Source organism: Dama dama, chromosome 31, assembly GCF_033118175.1.
Source record: "Dama dama isolate Ldn47 chromosome 31, ASM3311817v1, whole genome shotgun sequence".
Classification (NCBI taxonomy): Eukaryota; Metazoa; Chordata; class Mammalia; order Artiodactyla; family Cervidae; genus Dama; species Dama dama.
In genome coordinates, this window is record NC_083711.1 from 41,020,689 (window position 1) to 41,046,242 (window position 25,554).

Genomic DNA, 25,554 nt, shown 5'->3' on the forward strand with positions numbered 1-25,554 from the left:
TGTCTGACCCTTTTAAGTTTGTTACTCCAACTTGGGAAACATCAGCCTGTCTGGGATACAACTGATTTCTAAAGAAAATTATGAGATCCTGTAGATTGGTATCACCAGGAAGTCATGATCCATAATCTCAAAGCAATAATTATCCCAGCATGTTGTTTCTCAATTAAATTTACTTTCCCACTTTCTATGGTGATGGATATATACATTCCCAATTTTATTGCATTCTCCTGTCCAGAACTGTCTAGGTTCTAATCCTACTGCCTTTCAGGAAGCATTCTGTGAAGATTACCAAGAACTTCCATAATGTCTAAATACCAAGTGAATCTTTCAACCTTATTATATTCCTAGATCAATTTGTAGTACTGAACATAGTTTTTAAAAGTCCTTTAAAATGTATTTCTTGGTTTTCATGAGAGCATGCTTTTCTAGTTTCCCCTGTACCATTATTGGTGCTCATGGAGAGTTCATGACTAGGTTCAACCCTCAGTAGGACTTCCAAGGATCCTGAAATGGCAACCCACTCCAGTATTCATGCCTGGAGAATCCTATGGACAGAGCAGCCTGGCGGGCTACAGTCCACGAGGTCGCAAAGAGTCAGACACGACTGAGCGACTTCACTTTCACTTTCCTTTTTTTCTCTCTAAAATTTTATCCAGATTACTTTTTCCAATCACTGTTTTAATTGATATTTCTAAGTTGTTGAATCTCAATGTCTTCCTTGAATTCCATATTATTGTTTTATACACCTCCTTAGATGACTAAGATGTGTAAGTCACAAAATTAATATGCCCTGCCTAACCACTGGATCATAACCATCTAACTACCACTTCTCGTATTTTAGTATGTGACATTGACTCAGTTACTCAGCTCAGATAGCTTGGAATTTCCTTTTTCCCTCCATTTGCCTAACCTCATGCATTACAAAGTGTCATTAACATTACCTGAAAAGTACATTAAAATTTTTTCACTACTATCTCTTTTCATTTCACCACCTTAGTCTATGCCATGATATCTCTGTGGTACTCAAGAACAACCTCCTACTTATCAAATGAATTCTCTCTTCTAGCCTAGTTATCACTCCTTCATTTCTTCAATTGTCAGAATGATCTTTAAAATATAGAACTTGCCATGTAATTTGTCTTCTTAAAAAGAAATAAAGAAAAACTTTTAATAATCACGTATTGCACTTAGATAGGGATTGCAGAATTTTTACAATGATCTAGAGAACCATAATATTGTTTAACATCTGTATATCTCTCCACCTTCATTTCATCCCATGCCTTATTTCACATCATCCAGCGATACCAACTTATTCAAATTTTTTATATCACCAAACTCTTTTCTAACACGAAGGATTTTATTCTACTATAACTCCACTTTCTGAAATGCCTGTAACCTTACTATTTCCTTGGATAATTGCTCCATGTCCTTCATATTTTAGTTAAATTTCAGCAATACCACATTAACTTTGACTTATTTCATAGTACTTAGCACACTTTACTATTATATTGTATTTCTGCTTACTTGCTTAATACCTGTATCACCTACATAATTTGAACTTCAAAACAGAGTTGCTCATTTTGTTCACTGTTAATATACTAGAGTTTAGAAGAACATAGTGGAATATAAATGGAGACTTATGCATACTCTTTTGAGAATAGAGGAATAAATAAATGGTAAACTCAAATTGCAAAATAGATTTTTTTATATACAGAAACTTACTTTATTTTATTACCATTTAAAAACATTCAAATTTCCATCCTTATTTGTTATAGGATTTTAATTGCCTATGGAATTTGTCATCTATGCCAGCATTCGTTCTGTACCATCAAAGGTAATATTATTTTGCTGATATTACCCAATTTGGTTATCTGAAACATTAGAATGGTACCAGAATTGATTTTACTGTGTAGACATGATTCAAGATGATTGCAAAGCAAGTTATATAATACTGTGAATCCTGTCAATACAAGTTCAGTGTAATCAAATCACTTTCATCTTTTATTACTCAGTACATGAAGATGAAATACTATTGTAAACATGATTGACCAGAGAATCAGAAGGAATTAGAGATGAAATAAATTATAATACATACAGAGTAAGTAAGATCGGTTAGAAGACTAGTTATATTTTGAGGATTCATGTTTCTTTCTTTTATACAAACACCAAAAGTAAATATTTTTGAACTTTAATAACTCTAGCATATTATAGGAATTTCAAAAATGTTTTTGTACTAATGCCCATTAAGCCACTGAAGTTCAAATTAAAGTAAGACTGAGGTGATAGAGAATACACCTTTATTAGGGGAATATTATTGTGTAAGTAGAGCAATATCACTTCTAATTTTTAACTTTTGGGAAAAGGGCAACTCTTTTCATTACCTAAACACATATGTGTCTTTGAATACAAATTTCAGTTTTAACTTTTGTACAAGTTATGTGAAAGAGTCCCAAGCATTATTTGTTATAAATATAAGGAACAAAAATTACACTTCTGAAAAATTTTAGAATACTTCTGTATAACTCAAAATCATATACAAGATAATTGGTTAACAGTGAGGAACTTTATTATAGCTGTCACCCATCAACTTGAGTGGTATTTGAAATAAGAACACACTTTTGGCTCATGTTTTGGTATTATTTTAAGATTCCTTATTCTGAATATGAGTTGGATGTGAGAACGTACATTCTGACAGTCAATAAAAATGCTATCAGAAATACACATAATCTGGCCATTGCAGAAGTTCTAGAAAATAAATAGACAAGGCATTATAAAATGGGTAATTATTGATAGAAATGGGCTATAGAATGAGTTTTTACTCTGATAAAATGTTCTTCTATGTGTTAAAAATATAATAAATAGTAGTTATACTGTAAAAAATTGCACTATTATCCACCAAATACCAAGTCACTTCTCTGGGTTAGACTAAGTTTTTTGTTGTTTACATGTCTAGATACCATGGCTTGGTCTCTAGGACCTGTGCCCAATCTTAATGTCTAGAATCAGACCAACTTCTGGGACCACATCTATGAATTGAACATGAGTCGGATAAATTGAATGTGATGCTACAGTGATAATAGCAGTTGAAGGTCCTGTTCTATGTGTACATAACATACACACATATACACATATTAGCTCATTATTGTTATTGACTAGTGACCTCTGTGTGTCTTTCTTTCACCTCTTTTCTAAAAAAAAAAGTTTTTTTTAGGCTTTCACTGTCCTTAACCTATCAGTGTCTTATACTAAGTGATATAATTCATAGAATTTAAAGCTATGTGTAACATGTAATGTTTACTCCAATATTTTGGAAATTGAGTTTTAAATTTATTTCAATTAGAGTCATGATTGGACTTAGACTACAAAGAAGATCTGAGTCTTCTCTTGGGGCCAATGACTCCACAGGCATAGAGCAAGTTACATAGAAGTTGAAGACAAAACAAGGTCTTTTCCTACAAACCTATAATTTTAGACACACACATGCATACGTATATGTTTATCTCTATGATTTCAATATTCAAATTTCTATGGAAGATCAGAAAGAAAGCACACCACTTTATAAAAATGCTGGAGATCATGTGGGAAAAAAGGGAACCCTCCTACAGCATTGGTGGAAATGAAAATTGGTGCAGCCAATATGGAAAATAGTATGAGGAGTCCTCAAAAAACTAAAAATAGAATTGCCATATGATCTAGCAATCCCATTCCTGGGCACTTATCCTGACAAAACTATAATTTGAAAAGATACATGCACTCCTATGTTTATAACAACACTACTTGCAATAGCCAAAATATGGAAACGACCTAAATGTTCATTGATAGATGAATGGATAAAAGAGATGTGGTACATATATTTATATAACAATACTATTTGGTCATAAAAAAGAACCAAATTATGCCATTTGCAGCAGTATGGATGGACACAGAGATTATTATACTAAGAGAAGTAAGTCAGAAAAAAAAACAAATACCATATGATATCACTTATATATGGAATCTAAAATATGACACAAATGAGCTTATGTACAAAACAGAAAAAACTCACAGATAGGCAGAACAGACTTGTGATTGCCAAGGAAGAGGTGAGTGGGGGAGGAAGGATAGAAGTTTGGGGTTAGCAGATGCAGACAGTTATAGAATGGAAAAACAAGAAAGTCCCGCTACATACCACTGAAAACTATATTCAATATCCTGTGAGAAACCATAATTGGATTACTATGTTGTACAGCAGATATTAAAATTGTAAATTAGCTATGTGAAAGTGAAAGTCGCTCAGTTCTGTCTGACTCTGCGACCACATGGACTGTATCCATGGAATTCTCCAGGCCAGAATACTGGAGTGGGTAGCCTTTCTCTTCTACAGGGGATCTTCTCAACCCAGGGATCGAACCCAGGTCTCCCACATTGCGGGAGGATTCTTTATTAGCTGAGCCACAAGGGAAGCCCAAGAATACTGGAGTGGGTAGCCTATCCCTTCTCCAGGGGATCTTCCCAACCCAGGAATCAAACCAGGGTCTCCTGCATTGCAGGCAGATTCTTTACCAACTGAGCTAAATTAGCTAAACTTGAATGAAATAACTTAAGAAAGTACATCATTTAAAATGCACAATTGCTTTTTTCTTTTTGCAATATCCTTGGTAAAAACTGTAGAAGATCCTCTAAAATTGCCTTACTTTTAAGGAAATCCAGGTAAAAGAAAGAATGTAAGGCCACAGAACAAAATTTCTTAGGTGGCATGCCATTCTTAGAGTTCCCCATCTTTCTGCCCATTTGTTGGAAATTTGCAGATTATTCTATAAGCATCACAAGACCAAAGATCCCATTCTCCTTTGAAATAATGCAACTTGTGTTATTAAATCATACTTATTTCATACCTCAGACAATTGATCCACTCAACACTAAATGGCAAGGGGCAGACATCAATCTACGCTTATTTTAATTTAGCAATCACTATGCAATGTAGTGCTTAGACATGCAGGAATCTTCAGAGAGATATGAATATATATCCTAGTCCTTAGAGATAAGTATATTTCACTGTTACAACCAATTATGAAATAATCATCTGTGTCTGGTTTGGCCCTTTTTTTCAATACTGTTGTAACTGCAACATTCATGCATAATTGCTCAATTCAAAACTATATCATACTAAAATAAAAGACATGCTATAAGGTTTGCTAGGCTGTGAGGTTTTTAGAGATGGTGGCATTTCCTATTTATCTTTTTATCTTTCAGATCTTAGAGCACTGTGTTCTGCATATTATATGAACTTTAATATGTTTTTATGGGTAAATAAATAATTATCAAACAAGCAATATTAAAATTTCAAGGAGACAGATATTGTCATAGGCCAGAATATAAAGGAAAAATGCAGGGAGTTGGAAATTGACTTCTTTTTATGATGGCTTTAAGTTAATTACAGTGAATTTTCAATTTTGGAATTTTGGAGTCAACATTGGAATTCTGATAGAAGCTATGAACACTTTTGCCTGAGAAATATACATATGTATATTCACATAATAATTTTGCATATAATTTCAGGAAGTCTTCAAACACTTCTTTTTAATTTTTATATTTTGGCCATGTCACGTAGCATGCAGGAGTCTAGTTCCCTGACCACCAGGGATCAAACTCATGGGCCCTGTTATGGAAGCACAGAGTCTCAACCACTGGACTCCAGGGAAGTCCCCAGACACTCTTAATTACTTCCATGGATACATCTCTAGGTCCAAAGGCCCTAGATGAAGGAATCCTGGTCTTTTAACCTGACTTTTTTTAACATCCTAAGATATGAATACACACTCTAGTCCTTAGAGCAAAATAGATTTCCTTGTTACAAATAATCATGAAACAATAGTTTATGTCTTAACTGCAGTGGTGGTTATATGAGTGTTTTGTCAAAGCTCTTAAAACTGTATGCTAAAAGTGAGTGTCATATATTGTAAAAGTTACATAAACCAAAGTCACTTTTTAAAAAACCTAATGGTTCTTTAAAACTCCATAAATATGCATCTGAGAAACTACATCCATAAAAACAGTATCTTGAGTGTGTTGTATGACATCACAGATAACTTTTAATTTATGTTAACAAAAAGACTGCTACAGGTTAGACTGAAGACATCTAAAGAACCCTGTTCTGAACCAAGAGATGAAGAGGATTGCAAAGTGCAAAAATCTGTTTTTTTTCACTCAGGGAAAAGTGTGAAGCCATAGAGTGGCTTGAATTATATGATTTAAAGCCAGAGCTACATAAGAGAAAACTTGATGTCTCAGGTCTAAAATCTCTGTTATATTTTCATTAGAAACCTAAATTCCCAATGCCTTATTTTCTCATGTGTAGACAAATTTTGTCAAAAGTCTACTGAAAATGTAGAATAGCTTTTCATTATCAGATGGTCAACACCATCAATATAGTTGGTTGGTCAAGTTCCATTTTAATGATATCAGCTTATATCATATAGTTTGGATGGTGCTTCTTAAATAAACAAAAAAACCAAGAAGACTCAGGAAATCCAACTACCTTAGGGAAGCTGAGGTGAAGACCTACCCATCTTTACTTAAAATGAATATATGCCATCTATCAGCAAACACCTTCTTCTTCAAATCTATTTTGACATATTGTAGTTCAAATATCAGGCATATGGGAATATAGCTCTGGTGCTGTTCTTGGTCTGTATGTGCATGCTAGGACAATGTCAGGAATGGGGTGAATAATGACACTGAAAATTGAAGTCATCTGCTTATCTTCTACATGCCTGCTCAGAGCAAGCAGCTGCAAAGGAATTTCTCCCAGGCTGCATTGTCCATGACCTTGACCCCGAGAGGACAATCCTTCAAAGAGAAAGGCAGAATCTTTTGAGAGAAAAACTATATTATTAATTTATCTTTCTTCTAGTCTTCTATAAATAATGGTAAATTTTTGTAGTCTGAAGTCAATATTTTAGTTCAAATGCTTTTCTCAAAGCATATTCTACATCGGTCAAGAGAAGATAAGAAAAAAACAAAACATTACCTCACTGTTGTATGGACCTGCTCAATAATGAAATAAATCACAGGGAAGCCTGCTATGCATATCTTAGGATAAAAATGAGAAATACTGTAGATATTTCATAAATTTTTGAGGAATTCAAGCCCCTGCTACTCTCTAGTCTACTGTAATTATTACCAGAAATAAATTCAGTCGACGCTACCCAACCTGGACCTTTCAGTAGTCTTTTCCATATAGGGATTCCATATAATGACTAGTTTTAAATTGGCACACATGCCTAAGCAAATTTCTACCACTATACTTATCCATGCATTTTTAAAATAAAATGAAGGATAGCTTTGTATTTGTAAATCACTGGGGCAGGCTAGATCCTTTGTTCCAAGTACTTAGCTACATATTTTGTTTGAGTATGTTCCCACATTTATCCATTTCACTTGTTTTGGAAATTGTAAGCAATTAAAATAAGTACTGTAGAAGTCTTGTTTTCATCTAAACATGTTTTACATTCTTAAATGACCAAAATCAGTTTTCCTTTTGGAAAATTTTCTTTGACATGCTGTAATACAAAAAGAAACACTGAACTTCAGGTGAAAAAAACAATACCATTGTTTTCTGCCCCCATCTTTAAAAATCTGTGTGATGACCTTGAGTGAGTCACTTGATATCTTAACTTTTTTTTCCAGCTCACAAACGACGATCTGGTCATTCCTAAGGTTATTTATAATGAAAAGCTTCTATTATCCATGATACATCACTACAGCTATAAATATTTATTTGCCAGTCATAGGGAATGAAAGGAGAGGTTATGCTGTACAATTTTCATGACAATACATTGGAAGTAATTTTTCGACTTGCTTATAGAAGCACCTAAAGGGTACTGACAACACAGTTGGTTCTTTCTGGATGAATACCATCGCTAGTATTATACCATCATTTCTTGACATTTTGTCTTTAGAAGCTTTCTTTCTAGAATGATTTGACAGTTCAACAAGAAGAATGAACTTTCTTGGCATTTGAATATATACTTGACACATATAAAAACACAATATCTGTATTACTTTGCAGTGTTTTTACTTGACACATCTATTCCTATTTTTCATATTGTGCTCCCTTAACCTAAGTAGCTGGAATCATCTGACCTTCACAAAAAATGAAAATTTCCCTTGTTGCAAATCCTCTGGGCAGTTTCTCATATCAGTCAGTTAGAAATGTTGCCTACCTCTTAAAGTTTTCCAAGTGACAGATATATTTTTTCAGGTAACTACTATTTACTACAGTATTTATCATATAGAGTTAGCCATTCCTGCTAATTTCAAGTATACATTGACATTCCTCTGAATCTTACTGGCACTTAAAATATCCATACACTGTCAAGAAATAAAGGAAATTATCATAATTATGAGATGAGAATTTTACTTCAGCATTACGACCTTGTCTGTTTTAGCATCTCAAATAGGCAAATAAACTCACTACTTACTCTTTCTTTATAGCTTTTAATTTTCTTGGAAATGTGTCAGCCTAAAAATATACAAAAATGTGTAGAATAGCCCAATTTGACATCTCTCAGACTGGTGATTTCTATAAGTATCTCTGTCAAGGACTGATACCCAGACTTTCACATAGGAGTGGTTCTGAGTGTCATTACCATATAACATGACATACTAGTTTACTGTGTCATTTGTTCTCACTCACTCTGACTGAATTGTACTGTAATTCTTTTTGATACAAGTTCCCTCAGGGGAAAATTTCTATTGCTCTTTTACATTTTCAGCAACCTAGGGCATTTATCTGCCTTGAGTATGTCATTGACCAGTGGATGCCAGTTTTCAGAGAGATGTACATAAATATATATCTTAACCAGACACATAATAAAGCAGTGATTTATTTAAATAGCTTATTTTTTAATTTTCCATTTACTTGGCAAATATTGCACTATCTATTACTGAAATTGTTCATTTTAGAATCAGTTCACTTAGTAAATGAAGGAGACAGGAAATATCTCAATGATTCGCATGCCACAAACTGTCAGTTGTAAATGACATTGATGAGAAATTCTTCCTGCAATAAACTATTGATTCCACCAGTCATAATGATATAAAGAACATGCTATGTTGATCTTGAACATTTAAGTCTGTTTTATCTGCTAATGCAGTTATGTCAATTACATTTGTTTCCAGGATGGGGAGTAGGACATTAGCCTAAATCTATTTCCCACTGTCTTCATGTTCACATAGTATTTAATTAGCTAGAGCTAGGTTAAATGTAATGAAAATAAGAAACATGCTAAGAGGGTTGGAAACAGCACTATATTATGAGAAGTTTTATATTTAAAAAAGCATTTAATTTGAAACAAATGTCTATAATTGATCTAAAAAATAAAAACCAATGCTGCTCTCCAGTTTTCCCAGAATAACTTACTGAAGAAACTGTTTTTTCTTCATTGTGTATCTTTGCTTCCCTTTTCATAGATTGACTATGGACATTTGGGTTTATTTCTGAGTTCCTTATTTTGTCCATTGACCTATGTGTCTGCTTTTGTATCAGTACTATACTGTTTTGATGACTATAGCTTTGTATTATAACCTGAAGTCAGGGAATGTGTACCTCCAACTTTGCTCTTTTTTCTCAATTGCTTTGACTCTTCAGGGTCTTTTGCAGTTCCTATAAATTTTTGCATTATCTCTTTTAGTTCTGTGAAAAAAGCCATGAACATTTTTATAGATTGAATATGCAGATTGCTTTGGGTATATGAATATTTAACAATATTAATTCTTTAAATCCAAGAACAATGAGTAGAACAGTTCTTTATTCCATATAAAAATAAGCTCAAAATGGATTAAAGATCTAAATTTAAGACTTGAAACTATAAAATTCATAGAAGAAAACACAGGCAGAATACACTTTAACATAAATTGTAGCAATATATTCTGGGGATATGTCTCCTAAGACAAAAGAAATAAAAACAAAGACAGACAAATGGCACGTAAACTTAAAAACTTTTGCACAGTAAAGGAAACCATCAACTCAGTGAAAAGAGCCTACAGAATGGAAGAAAATATTGGTAAATGAAATGACAGGTAATGGGTTAATATTCAAAATATATAAACAGCTTATACAGTTTAATATTTAAAAAAAACAACAACACAATATAAAAAAATAAAATATACATTTTTCTGAAGAAGACATAGAGAGGCTTAAAGGCCCATGAAAATATGCTCGACTTTGCTGATTATTAGAGAAAAGCCGGTAAAAATCACCTTACCCTGTCAGAATGGCTGACATAAAAAGTCTGCAAATAACAAATGTTGGTGAGGATGTGGGGAAAAAAGGGAACACTTGTGCACTGCTGGTGGGAATGTAAACTGCTACAGCTGCTATGGAAAAGAGTTTGGGCTTCCTTGTAAAACTAAAAATGAAATACCATATGATCCAGAAATTCCACTGCTAGTATATATTTGGAGAAAATGCAAACATTAATTTGAAAAGTTACATGCACTCCAGTAGTCCTAGTAGCACTACCTACACTATTCAAGATATGGAAGGAAACCATGTATTCATCAACAGATGAATGAATAAAGAAGATGTGAGGAATATCACTCACTCACTCACACACACACACACACACACACACAGAGATGAGAATATTACTCAGACATAAAAATGAATGAAATTCTACATATTTGCAATACTGTAGATGGACCAAGAAGGGTAGTGTATTTCACTACAGTATTTCACTCTGCTTGGTGAAATAAGTCAGATAGAGAAAAACAGATTCTGTATGTTACCACTTATACGTGAAATCTAAAAAATAAAACAGAACCAGATTCACAAATACAGAAAATGAATGGGTACCTATGGGAACAGGGAAAGGTAGAAAGGTAGAAGAACACGAAAGAGTTATGGGATTAAGAAATACAAACTACTATGTATAAAATAGATAAACAACAAAGATATGTCATACAGCACAGAGAGCTATAGCCATGATTTTGTGTAATTTTAAAGTAAATATGACCTATAAAATATTCTGTAATTTTTGTATTTTCATAATATTTTGTAAAATAATCTGCAAAATATTCTGTAAACATGAAACTAACATAATATTATAAATTGTATATGTGTCAATTAAAAAGTAAAAAAAATGCATTTTTTAGATTTTTTCATTAATGAGGAAATAAAATATTACCATGAAAAAAAAATGGCTTTTTTCCCTCGTAGAGGATCTGCTTAGTAATTTTAAACATCCAGATAATTCTCTGATCAATCTTTATTTTTGGAAATCCTAGCGGCATGTTCCATCTTTCAAGTTAGTATCTTCGATTATTTTTCATTTTATATATGACCATTTTCTGTCAGTTTTCCTTTAATAGAAATTTCCCAGATACACTCTCTTGGTAGGAAATTACAATTTCATTTGAGATATAAAAAGTCTAATTAAAAATATTTCTCCTTATCCCTCTCCTCCGATTTCTGTTTCTTTCTGTCTCTTTCACACGCGCGCACACACACACACACACTCTCACACTCACACACACACACACACACTCTCACACACACACACTTAAGGGAAGGAAACAGAGAGGAGGAAGCAGGGCATAAACTGAGGCTGAGTGAGAGAGGGAGGGAGAAGGAGGAAGGTGAGGAGAGGCTACAGCGAGCTCACTGAACGTCATGTATATGCAATTATTTTTGAAAATCCCAAGATCTGCTCTGCTCTGTTAAATGGATGAGAGAAAACACTTCAAACTGGAAAGGCTTGAAATCAAACCCAGCTACTTACTAGTTATCTTGTCTTAGGGTTATAAATTATGGATATAGTAGTACTTACCTCATATGTGGGGCTTCCCAGGTGGCACTAGTGATAAAGAACATGCCTGTCAATGCAAGAAACAGAAGAGCTGCAAGTTCATGTCCAGGTCCAGAAAATGCCCTGGAGAAGGTAAGGCCAACACACTCCAGCATTCTTGCCTGGAAAATCCCATGGACAGAGGAGCCTGGCAGGCTACAGTCCATAGGGTCACAAAGACGAAGGCGACTTTACACGCACGCGCACACCTCATAGGTAGAGTTGTTAGTGGGACTAATTGAGTTCATTAAAACTTTTATTATCATATTTGGTCCAATAAAAGTCTCAATAAATATTTTCTCATATTAAGACACTGTTACTCCCTCAAGGAATTTATAGACTAAGGAAGGGCAGACAAGTGAACAAAAATTACTAATGCAATGTGTCAAAAGCTAAATTAGACTTATGCCCAGGATGTTGTAAAAATCAGATAATTAGGGTCTGTCTCAACCATGCAAATAGTTCAGGGGAGGCTTACAGAAGCTTCTACATACAAGCTGATTTTTACAGAATGGTAGTGTGAAGCACCTCATGTTTTGTTCCAGAAATCACAAGCGATTTAAACATACCAGCACACCATGATTTTTGAAGTTGATCCCAAAGCAGAAATGTATTTTATACTCCTTAAAAGTCTACCCAGGTTTGATTCCTGGGTCCAGAAGATTCCCCTGGAGAAGAGCACAGCAAGGAACTCCAGTATTCTTGCCTGGAGAATTCCACGGATAGAGGAGCCTAGCAGATACAGTCCATGGGTCACAAAAAATCAGGTACAACTGAGTGACTTTCACTTTCACACGAAAGTCTGGAAGTATAATTGGAAAGCACAAAATTCTTTTCGAAGGATCCATAATACAGCAATGAGGAGAGTGTGCTCTGGAGTCCAATGTACCAATATGTACCTACATTGAACCCTGGCTCCTTTGCATGGGTGCCATCATTAGATGACAGCATTTCTCAGCCTCAGGATCTTCACCAAGAAGGAAATCATAGGAACTCTGCCTTGGGGTGTTGTGAGAATTGAGCGAGTTAGTACTTCATGGAGTCCTCCCAGTGCCTATCCCATGGTGAGTTCTCAATACTCAGCAAATCTGTCTTATTTCTTTGCAGTTTGATATAGTCTTAAAAGTTATATCAATTTTATATTACTATGTTTCCATTATGTAGATGTTGTTTTAATATAGAATATTTTCAATTACTTAGAATTGGGGGAAAAAATCAAGCACCAAGAAGATAATGCTATTTCATAAGACTTCCTAGGAAGAAAGATTGTTTATTCATTCTTTCTTTCTTTTTTTTATTTATTTTTATTATTATTATTTTTTCTTTCCAATGGGTTTTGTCATACATTGATATGAATCAGCCATGGATTTACATGTATTCCCAATCCCGATCCCCCCTCCCACCTCCCTCTCCACCCGATTCCTCTGGGTCTTCCCAGTGCACCAGGCCAGAGCACTTGTCTCATGCATCCCACCTGGGCTGGTGATCTGTTTCACCATAGATAGTATACATGCTGTTCTTTTGAAATATCCCACCCTCACATTCTCCCACAAAGTTCAAAAGTCTGTTCTGTATTTCTGTGCCTCTTTTTCTGTTTTGCATATGGGGTTATCGTTACCATCTTTCTAAATTCCATATATATGTGTTAGTATGCTGTAATGTTCTTTATCTTTCTGGCTTACTTCACTCTGTATAATGGATTCCAGCTTCATCCATCTCATTAGGACTGGTTCAAATGAATTCTTTTTCATGGCTGAGTAATATTCCATGGTGTATATGTACCACAGCTTCCTTATCCATTCATCTGCTGATGGGCATCTAGGTTGTTTCCATGTCCTGGCTATTATAAACAGTGCTGCGATGAACATTGGGGTGCACGTGTCTCTTTCAGGTCTGGTTTCCTCAGTGTGTATGCCCAGAAGTGGGATTGCTGGGTCATATGGCAGTTCTATTTCCAGTTTTTTAAGAAATCTCCACACTGTTTTCCATAGCGGCTGTACTAGTTTGCATTCCCACCAACAGTGTAAGAGGGTTCCCTTTTCTCCACACCCTCTCCAGCATTTATTGCTTGTAAACAAACACATGAAAAGATGCTCAACATCACTCATTATTAGAGAAATGCAAATCAAAACCACAATGAGGTACCATTACACGCCAGTCAGGATGGCTGCTATTCATTCTTTCATTTGGTACATATTTATCACATGCCTCCTTCAGGACAGACACTGAGCTCAATGCTGGGATGCAGTGTTGATAAAAAGCAAACTTATAGCCCAGTAGGGGAAACATGCATTAATCAAATAATCATACTAATAAATGCATAATTGCAAAGTGTGACAAAGTCTCTAAAGGCAATCATGCTAATGAATGTATAAAAGCTATTTCAGTTCAATTCAGTTCAGTCGCTCAGTCATGTCCAATTCTTTGCTACCCCATGGACCGTAGCACGCCAGGCCTTCCTGTCTATCACTCCCAGAGTTTACTCAAACTCGTGTCCATTGAGTCAGTGATGCCATCCAACCATCTCATCCTCTGTCATCTCCTTCTTTTCCCACCTTCAGTCTTCCCAGCCTCAGGGTCTTTTCAAATGAGTCAGTTCTTCGCATCAGGTGGCCAAAGTATTAGAGTTTCAGCTTAAGTATCAGTCCTTCCAATGAATTTTCAGGACTGATTTCCTTTAGGATGGACTGGTTGGATCTCCTTGCAGTCCAAGGGACTCCCAAGAGTCTTCTCCAACACCACAGTTCAAAAGCATCAATTCTTCAGCACTCAGTTTTGTTTATAGTCCAACTCTCAAATGCTCAGCTCCAAATGCTCTTTAGGAAAGCTGAAAAAATAAAATAAAGAACTCTGATTTAGATAAAGGAGAATGGTGTTCAGAGCAAGTCTGAATTGGAAAACCACAGGATAAAAAGGAATCGTCTACTCAAAATTGGTGGAAGAAATGGGGGAGGTCAGCACACTCTGGGTAAAGGAACAGAATGTATAGTGGTTTGTGTCAGTGGAGTGAAAGCAGGACACCTTCGCAGAACAAAGAAGCGCACCTTAGTTGGAACAGGGAAAGTGAGAGCTGGAGGAGTGTGAGAGTTGGGAAGGTGGCCAGGGACAGTCGCACTGAGTTTTGAACGTCTTGTTACGGATTTGAGTCTCTGAAGAGCGACAGAATGAAACCCCAGGGTTCTAAGCAGTAGTGACGGCATGATGAGATTTTTCACTGCATGAAATGCTTAAGATAGGGAGAGAGGGCCAGAGACAATGTGAGAGAGCTCAAGCAGGATATGTGTATCCAGGTCTTTGGAGAAGCAAAGATTAGATGTGCAAAGAAATGGGGAGAGAACTGGGAGAGGCTGTTGAAGTCATCAGACCACCCATCTTCTTCCCGGAGAGAAGGAAGACGTTTGAGTGGGGAAGTCTTAGCCCACTGTTCAACACCACTGGTGGGAAGCTCTTGAGATGTCTTCTAAGTAAGTCCCATGTCTCCCGGTAATGGGTCTACCTTGGCATTCCTGTTGCTCTCAGTTGCAGGCCAGAAGCAGTTCATGGGAAGCTGGGTCTCACCGTAATTGTGTGATGAATTATTTCAGAGTACAGCAACTGTGCTGTTCGGTCAAATACACTTAGATCATCCGAGAGACGTATTTTCATGGGTATCACATACTGTGTTGACTGTGAAGAAGAAAAGAAATAAATGGATATGATCAAGATTCAAGAATTAAAGTCAACATTCAATTTATAAGATTTTTAGAACAGTATAAAAGCCAATTTATCCAAGATGCATTCGTGTTTACAAAAGCACCTCCCTTCTCCCACATAATCCTGTTCTCTTATACAGTTTTATTTTGCAATCTGGCATTTAGTCACTTCTAATGTAGTAAATGTTTTACTTGTTCTAATTCTTTATTGTCTGTCTACATTCCTTCCCAACTACATTCTAAATGGAATGATGATAAGGTGACTTCCTTGTATTTTATTGCTGTTTTGCCAGTAACTGAAGCAATATGGTCATTCAAGATATATTTGTTGGTTAAATTAATGGGGGAGTTGACTTAAGAACGAAAGAAGAGAAACTGTCATAGAAGACCCCCAGTTTTATGATATGTGCAACTGAACAGATGATGGTTCTTTCACTGATGAAATACACAGTGGAAGTCTTAGGCAAGTGGGTTAGAAAATACCAATTTCCCCCCAGTACTTGAGTTTGAAATTTCTTTGCAATGACCAAAAAGATCTTTCACTCTTTCTTAGTAAACCAAATATTACAGTGTAAAACTTAATGCAGGTAATGGAAAGTTGCAGTGTATTTAGCTAATACATAATTAGCTAAATCAAGATGTGCAGTCTATTTTATAACAAACTAAAGCACTGAAATACGAGTTATATTGTAAAATCAACCCATAATGTCTATTAAGAGCCCATTAAGAGATGATTGAAATGATCAACATATAAAGGTAATGTCTGGAGGAAGCTTGGTCAGTTGTGAAAGCAGAGAAAAGGGAAAAATCCTAGAAATAAAAGTTTTCAGTATCATTCAGACACTGATAAGGAAAAGATTGATTCTTTAGGATTGGCTTTCCTTGCAGAACTTTTCTTCTGTGAAATAGATATACAAAGTAATGTTAACAAATATTATTAAGTATGTAAATCATCAATCTCCCTGAATTCTGATCTCATCCTTACAAAGTTAAACTTCAGAGTTTTTCTTCACAGTTGTCTTATCTACTGGCAAACCAGGGTCATGTAACAATGACTTTTCATTATTAATGATTGGGAATTCTGACTTCTTGTAATAATGACTTTTCATTATTAATGATTGGGAATTCTGACTTCTTGTAATAATGACTTCTCATTATGAATTATTGGGAATTCTGACTTCTTGTAAAAACCTCTTGGGCTCACTTAATGTGTGCTCCTATCCCTTTTGTAAGGGAGGCATTAAACTAGCTTCTGAGTATCCAAGGCTTAAGGCCAGATCCTGCCTCTGATAAGTCCACTTGTGTAATAAGATGCCACTGAGAGGTATTTGAAGTCAACCTACTGGATATTGTTTTCAGGGGCAAAATTTGCATGCTGCTGTTTGTTCATCAATTCCAGAACAACCAATATGTGGATTCAAGTTCCTCCTAAGCCCAGGCCACAGTTTACCTTTCCTGATCCCTTATTTACTTAATTTATTTAAATGCATACTCACTCTAATTAAAAAATGTGGAACCATGCACTTTTATAGTTTCATTTCATGTGGTATGAACAGTCGCCTTCCTTTTTCAACTCTCATTCTTCACATGCATGTCCCATATCCTCCAAAACCTCTAAATGTCCACGTTTTATCAGTTTCAAGTATAAATATAAATGTCACGTATTTCACAAAGTGTCCTATTCTCTGAGTTAGCTGCTCTCTCCATCTTCTGCCATCACCATTTCCCTTAATACTTAAACTTCCTATCCAGTTCCAGTTCAGTCAATCAGTTGTGTCTGACGCTTTGCAACCCCATGAACTGCAGCATGACAGGCCTCCCTGTCCATCACCAACTCTAGGAGCTTGCTCAAACTCTTGTCCATTGAGTTGGTGATGCCATCCAACCACCTCATCCTTTGTCATCCTCTCTCATCCTGCCTTCAATCTTTCCCAGCATCAGGGTCTTTTCCAATGAATCAGTTCTTTGTATCAAGTGGCCGAAGTACTGGAGCTTCAGCTTCAACATCAGTCCTTCCAATGATTATTCAGGACTGATTTCCTTTAGGATTGACTGTTTTGATATCCTTTCAATACAAAGGACTCTCAAGGGTCTTCTCCAACACCACAGTTCAAAAGCATCAATTCTTCACTATTCAGCTTTCTTTATGGTCCAACTCTCACATCCATACATGACTATTGGAAAAACCATAGCTTTGACTAGTCGGACTTTTGTCCACAAAGTAATGTCTCTGCTTTTTAATATGCTGTCTATAAACTTCCTATGGCAGGCATTATTTTCCAATTATGATAATTTATATGCTCTTAAAGAGATCAGAATACCAGACCATCATACCTGTCTCCAGAGAAACCTGTATGTGGATAAAAAAGCAACAGTTAGAACCAGACATAAAACAACTGACTGGTTGGTTCAAAATTGGGAAAGGAATACAACAAGGCTGTATATTGTCACCGTGATTATTTAACTTCTATGCAGAGTGCATCATGGGAAATGCCAGGCTGGATGAATCCCAAAGTGTAGTGAAGATTGCTGAGAGAAATATCAACAACCTCAGATACGCAGAAGATACCACACTAATGGCAGAAAATGAACAGAAAAAAACAAAACAAAACCCAAAACTCTTGATGAGGGTGAAAGAGGAGAGTCAAAAAGCTGATTTAAAACTCCACATTCAGAAAAGTAAGATCACGGCATCCAGTCTCATCACTTCATGGGAAATAGAAGCGGGGAAGAGTGGAAACAGTGATATATTTTTCCTTGGGTTCCAAAATCACTGTGGACAGTGATTGCAGCCCTGAAATCAAAAGAGACTTGCTCCTTGGAAGGAAAGCTATGACAAATCTAGGCAGTGTATTTAAAAAGCAGAGACTTTGCCAACATTAGCCAACCAAGGTTCACATAGTCAAAGCTATGGTTTTTCCAGTATTCATATAGAGATGTGAGAATTGGCCTATTAAGAAGGCTGACTGTTTAAGGGTTGATGCTTTCTAACTGTGGTGCTGGATAAGATGCTTGAGAGTCCCCTGGACCGCATGGAGGTCAAACCAGTAAATCCTAAAGGAATTCCGTCTTGAATATTCACTGGAAGAATAGATGCTGAAGCTGAAGCTCCAATAGTTTGGCCACCTGATTCAGAGAACTGACTCACTGGAAGAGACCCGAATGCTGGGAGAGATGGGAGGCAAAGGAGAGGCGGTTAGCAGAGGATGAAATGGTTAGATAGCATCACTGATTCAATGGACATGAATCTGAGCAAACTCTGGGAGATAGTGAAGAACAGGGGAGCCTGGTACACTGCAGTCCAGGGGTTTACAAAGAATCGGATGCAACTTAGCAACTGAACAATAACAACAGCAGCATAAGCATGTAATAGGTCTCCAACTATCCTAGAATATCTGCAGGTTATCTATCTGTTTCATGTATGTTCTTCTACTGTATTTTATACTTAGTGATTTATATAGAATAATTGCACACCAAGCACTTTTTTTTATAGCAAAATAAGTTAATGGTACAAATATTCATCCTTTTATTTCTTGGCAGCAATGCATGACTTGTGGGATCTTAGTTCTCCAAACACAGAGAACACCTGTGCCCCCTGAAATGGAAGCACAGAGTCGTAACCATTCCTGGACTACCCAGGAATTCCCAAAATTCTCATCCTGGAATTATTTGAAAAATCTTTTTAAGTGCTACTATATCAACTCAAGGCTGTTTGTTATAAGTATTCATAAGTATAACTAGGCCCTCTACATAAGAAAATGAAATAAAATCACAGCAATATTTTTATTAGAAAGGATACAATTGCAAGGAATATAATCCTCAAAGACCTGTCAATTTGTGCTTATTTCTATTTCTTTTATTATTCCTGCTTAGAAATAGCTTTCTTTTTTTAATTTTCAACTCAAATCTTATTCTTTAGAAATACATACTAGAATGAAATCCATTTAAATTCTCAGTTGCTATCTAGTTTAAAATCATGCCATTTAAATATACTTAGAATTCCATCTAGCAAACATATTAAGAGGATTATGTCTTCCCTCAAAATAAGCTCATCTTCTTCAGGGCAGAACCAATAATAAGCAACCATCATATTTGAGCTTACTAAATTTAGAGCCTTTTTAGGACCTTTTAATACTTTTTTTTGAAGATTTACTTTCTGGGAAGAAATTACATATTCCATTTTGTGGGTCTTTTGAGAATTATAGCATTAAGGATATCTCTGCAGACTAATGAAGAGAGAAGATTTTTTTTTTCTATTTTTTAAAGAAAACCATGAAGTACATAAGCCAAACTGTATCACACATGTTTGGTACAATCACACTTGCAATACTAAGTTAAACCTTGACTCTGGCACTTTGGTACTCTGATGATGTATTGAGAAAACTATTCCCTTCAGTAGTTTGACATTTTCCAAGAATGAACAGGTTAGTTATTTGGATATTATTCCATGCTTATCTCTGGCTTAGAGAGACATCAACGCAGAGAGTATAAGATAGTATTGGCAATTCACTTAATGGAACCAACACAACATTCTATACTGGATAACTGTTTTGAGAAAAATTCTCCATATCAGTTGAAATCAGGCACAGCATACGCATATCCACAAAACACATTCTGGCAGTAAAGTCTGAGGTTCTGACCAAATTCAACAGAATATATCAGATGATATGCCAAAAAGAAAAAACCAACCCTTGTATTTTTAATAATCTTTAAGAAAAATTAGATATTTTGGTACAAATTGACTATTATATTAATATTTCAAATCAATGTCATGCTCCATAGAGGCATATAAGAGCATTTTATTTATTTGATCTCATTTTATGCAGTTGTTGTTATTAAGTCCTACTGTAAGTGTGAAAACTAGATACTATTGTATGGACCTTGAAATAAGAATATGTGAATTTATGTATTTAGTGCAAGCCTTTGGAAAACCTCTGTGGCTCTCTGAACCTATGACTTCCATGCAAAGACTCTTAGAAATATTATGTATTTATTTATTAGAGAAGTCTTATTGACCAACACTTACATGCTTTCAAGCTATAAGAAAATAATATGCCTTAATTTCTGAGATTTTAACAACTGTACAGAGATGCAAGTTTAATTTTGCTTGTTATGAGACTGTTAATGACTGAATTACCTCTCCCCCAAATTCACATGCTGAAACCCCAGCCTGCCAATGTGATTATATTTAGAGATTTAGAGACAGAGCCTTTATTAGGTAAATAAGACTAAATGAAGTTCTATGAATGGGGCCCTGGTTCGACAAGATTCGTATACTTTAAGGAGAGACATCACAAGGTTTCCCTCGCAGTCCAGCGCTTGAGAACCTGCCTTCCAGTGCTGGGGATGCAGTTCAATCCCTGATCAAAGAACTAAGACCCTACATGTCTCAGGGCAACTAAGCCCACGTGCCACAACAGAGACCCAGTACAGCCAAAAAAAAGAGACACCAGAGTGCTCTCTCTCTGGTGTGTCGGCTCATTCTGTCTCTGCCTATTGCGCTCTTTCATGTGAAGACAAAATGAGAAGGCAGGCATCTGCAAGCCAGGAATAGAGTCTCATCAGAACCCAAATATGCCGGAACCCAGATCTCAGACTTCTAGACCCTGGAAATGTGAGAAAATGAATTTCTGTTAGGTCACCCAGTCTGTGCTATTTTATTGTATAGCAGCCCAGTAGACTCACATAGAGAAGACTCAAGATAGTGATAAATGTAAGTATTCTGTGTATTAAGTCAAATAAATTGAAGTAAAGTGATCAGTTAGAAGTATACTTCTTATATTCATATAGTGGACTTCTATGGAAATATTAAAAATAGTATACAATTACATGAGAAAATAGATCACATATTAAACAAAATATATATTGTTAAGTAAGAAATAAAAGTTAAAAAACATATCCACCATGGGTACTTTATTTAATATATTCGTGTGCATATTACATGAAAATACCAAAAGTAGTTATCTTTATTTGCTGAGAATGAGCCATTTAAAATTTCTTCTTCTGGCTTAACTGTATTGTTTTAGATAAATGAAAGTACTAATTATATAATATAAAAAAGCAGTTGTTAAAGTTTTAAAATATTGTCTAAACAAATTTTAAAATATTGCAAGTCAGTACTTCCAGGAAATAAATGATAACAAGAACAGTATGTAGAGACAGCATATCCCAGATTTTGGAAAACTTTAAATAAATACACTATGTTCCAAAGTTGAGCTTCTCAAGTGATAATGCCAGAACCACATTTAGATTTTTGAGAGTCTCCCTTGGAGAAGGGGAGGAGGAAATGGCAACCCACTCCAGTATTCTTGCCTAAAGAATCCTATGGACAGAGGAGCCTGGTAGGCTACAGTCCACAGGGTCGCAAAGAGTCAGACATGACTTAGCGACTAAACAACCATTACCTATGTATGAAGCATAGTTTATATATACTGTTTTTACATTTAAAAAAAATTGAAACTTCTGACATTTAATTTATAAAAGATATAGACAAGAGTAAAAAGAATGCAACCTTTTCCTAATGACCAAGAAGCTCCTAGTATAGTTAATAGCAAGAAATTTAGGCAGTGGATAATCTGATTACAATAAATATCTGGTCTTTTCCCCACCTATCCTCTCCAATTTATCCCTTTCTAAATTCAGTCATGATAATAGATAATGCTCAATGTTTCACCTTACTTGTGATAGTTTAAGAGCAAAAATTGTCACTATTTTATAACATTTGGTGATGTTTAAATATTCACAAAAAAAAATATTCTGACCAAAGCTATGTATGGGTGAGATGCTGGTCAGGAAGCATCATAATCTTTGTTTCAGATATAATCTCAGGAAAATTAAGGTGAGTGTAAAGGGTGTAGTGAAGATCAAGAATGAGATGAAGTATGAATCCATATTTATTGATTGACAGACACTAATCTAGGAGAAAGAAATGGCAACCCACTCCACTGTTCTTCCTGGAAAATTTTATGGACAAAGGAGTCTGGGGGGCTACAATCCACAGGATCAGAAAAGAGTCAGACACAACTTAGCAACTAAACGAGAACAATAAATTCAGGCACCGGGAATGTAAAAGATAAGACTATCAAGGTCCATGATCTTATATTCTATGAAGCTTAGAGAAAGCTAATAAGACATTAAGTAATTAAGCATTAGCAATGTAATTATATGTTAAAATGTTAACAAGACAAAATGAAAGAGTGATGTGGTAGAGTTCTAGGAGATAGAATTTTTGTGGTTAGGGAGGGTTCCTTTAAGGGATAATACCTAAGGGGACCTGAACGACTGGAAGATGTTTTTCATGAAAGCATCAGAGGAAAGATACCTAGCCACACAGAATAAGATTGCAAATACAGAGGCAGAAATAAGCTTGGCTTTTATAAAACACAGGACATTTAGAAACCTGAGGACTGAGCATACAAGTGGGGTGGGAGAGAGAGCTACAGAGAACTGAGGTATGTGTCAGAAGAATCCCACAGCCTCCACAATGAAAACCACAATCACAGAAAGGTAAAAAATAAATGATCACATGGATTAGAACCTTGTGTAAATCAATGAACCTATGAGACATGCCATGCAGGGCCATCCAAGACAGATGGGTCATGGTGAAGAGTTCTGAGAAAATATGGTCCACTGGAGAAGGGGATTACAAACCACACCAATATTCTTTCTGTGAGAATCCCATGAACAGGATGAAAAGGCAAAAAGGTGATACCAGAAGACGAATCCACCATGTTGGTAGATGTCCATTATGCTACTGGGGAAAAGCAGAGAAATAGCTCCAGAAAGAATGAAGAGGCTGGGCTAAAGCAGAAATGACACTCAGCTGTGCATGAGTCTCTTGGTGAAAGTAAAGTCCCATGTTGTAAAGAACAATATTGTATAGGAACCTGGAATATTCCTGGATCAAGATAAATTGGACATGGTCAAGCAGGAGATGGCAAGAGTGAACATCAATATTTTAGGGATCAGTAAAATAAAATGGATGAGAACGGGCAAATTTAATTCAAAAGACCATTATATCTACTACTGTGGGCAAGAACCTCTTAAAAGAAATGGAGTAGAACCTCATAGTCAACAAAGGAGTCCAAATATGCAGTACTTGGTTTCAATCTCAAAAACGACAGATTGTTTGTTTCCAAGGCAAACTATTCAACATCACAGTAATCCTAGTCTATGCCCCAACCACTAATGCAAAAGAATCTGAAGTTTAACATTTCTTTGTAGACCTACAAGACCTTTTAGAACTAACACCAAGAAAGATGTCCTTTTCATTATAAGGAATTGGAATGCAAAAGGAGGAAGTCAAGAGATACCTGGAGTAATAGGTAAATTTGGCCTTGCAGTACAAAATGAGTAGGACCAAGGCTAATGGAATTATGCCAAGGGAACACACTGGTCATAGCAAAATGCCTCCTTCCATTAATACAATATACAACTCTACACATGGACATCATCAGAGGGTCAACACCAAAATCAGCTTGAGTATATTTTTCAGAGCCAAAGATGGAGAAGCTCTATACATAGTCGAAGAAAAAAAGACCTGGAGCTGACTGTAGCTAAGATCATGATCTCCTTATTGCAAAATCCAGGCTTGAATCAAAGAAAATTGGGAAAAACACTAGGCCATTCAGGTAGGATCTAAATAAATCCCTTATGATTATATAGTGGAGGTGATCAATAGATTTAAGGGATTAAATCTGGTAGACAGAGTGCCTGAAGAATGAGGTTTGGAACATTGTACAGGCGGAGGTGAGCCAAACCATCCCCCTCAAAAAAGAAATGCAAAAAGGCCAAGTGGTTGTCTGAAGGGCCTTACAAACAGCTGACAAAAGAAGAGAAGTGAAAGGCAAAGAAGAAAGGGAAAGATATGCCCAACTGAATGCAGAGTTCTAGAGAAGAGCAAGGAGAGATAACAAAGCCTTCTTAAGTGAACAATGCAAGGAAATAGAGAACAATGCAAAGAATAGAATAAGGCAAAACAATAGAATGAGAAAGACTAGAAATCTCTTAAGGAAAATTAGAGATACAAAGAGAACATTTCATGCAAAAATGGACACAATAAAGGAGAGAAACAGCAAGGACATAACAAAAGCAGAAGAGGTTAAGAAGAGGTGGCAAGAGTACACAGAACTAGACAAAAAATGTCTTAATAACCTGGAAAACCACAATGGTGTGGTCAGTAACCTAGAGGCAGACATCCTGGAGTGTGAAGTCAAATGGATCTTAGGAAGCATTGCTATGAAAAAAGTTAGTGGAGGTGATGACATTCTAGTCGAGCTATTTAAAAATCTTAAAAGATGATGCTGTTAAAGTGCTGCACTCAGTATGCCACCAAATTTTGAAAACTCAGCAGTGGCCACAGGACTGGAAAAAGGTTAGCTTTCATTCCAATCCCAAAGAAAGGCAATTGCAAAGAATGTTCAAACTACCATACATTTGTGCTCATTTCACATGATAGCAAATTAATGCTCAAAATCTTTCAAGGTAGGCTTCAGCAGTACATAAACCAAGAATTTCCAGATGTTCAAGCTGGATTTAGAAAAGGCAGAGGAATGAGAGATCAAATTGTCAACATGGATTGGAACAGAGATAAAGTAAGGGGATTCACGAAAAAAATGACCTCTTCTGCTTCATTGCCTATGCTAAAGCCTTTTACAGTGCAGATCACAAAAAACTGTGGAAAATTCTTAAAGAGATGGGAATACCAGACCACTTTGCCTGCCTCCTGAGAAAGCTGTATGCAGGTCAAGAAGCAACAGTTAGCACTGAACTTGGAGCAATGGATTGGCTCCAAATTGGGAAAGGAGTGCGTCAAGACTGTATATTGTCACCCTGCTTATTTAACTTTTATGCAGAGTACATCATGCCAAATCCTGGGCTGGATGAGGCACAAGGTGGAATCAAGATTCTTGGGAGAAATATCAACAACCTGAGACATGAAGATGATACCACTCTAATGGCAGAAAGCGAAGAGGAACTAAAGAGACTCTAGATTAAAAGGAAAGCAGAGAGTGAAAAAGTTGGCTTAAAACTCA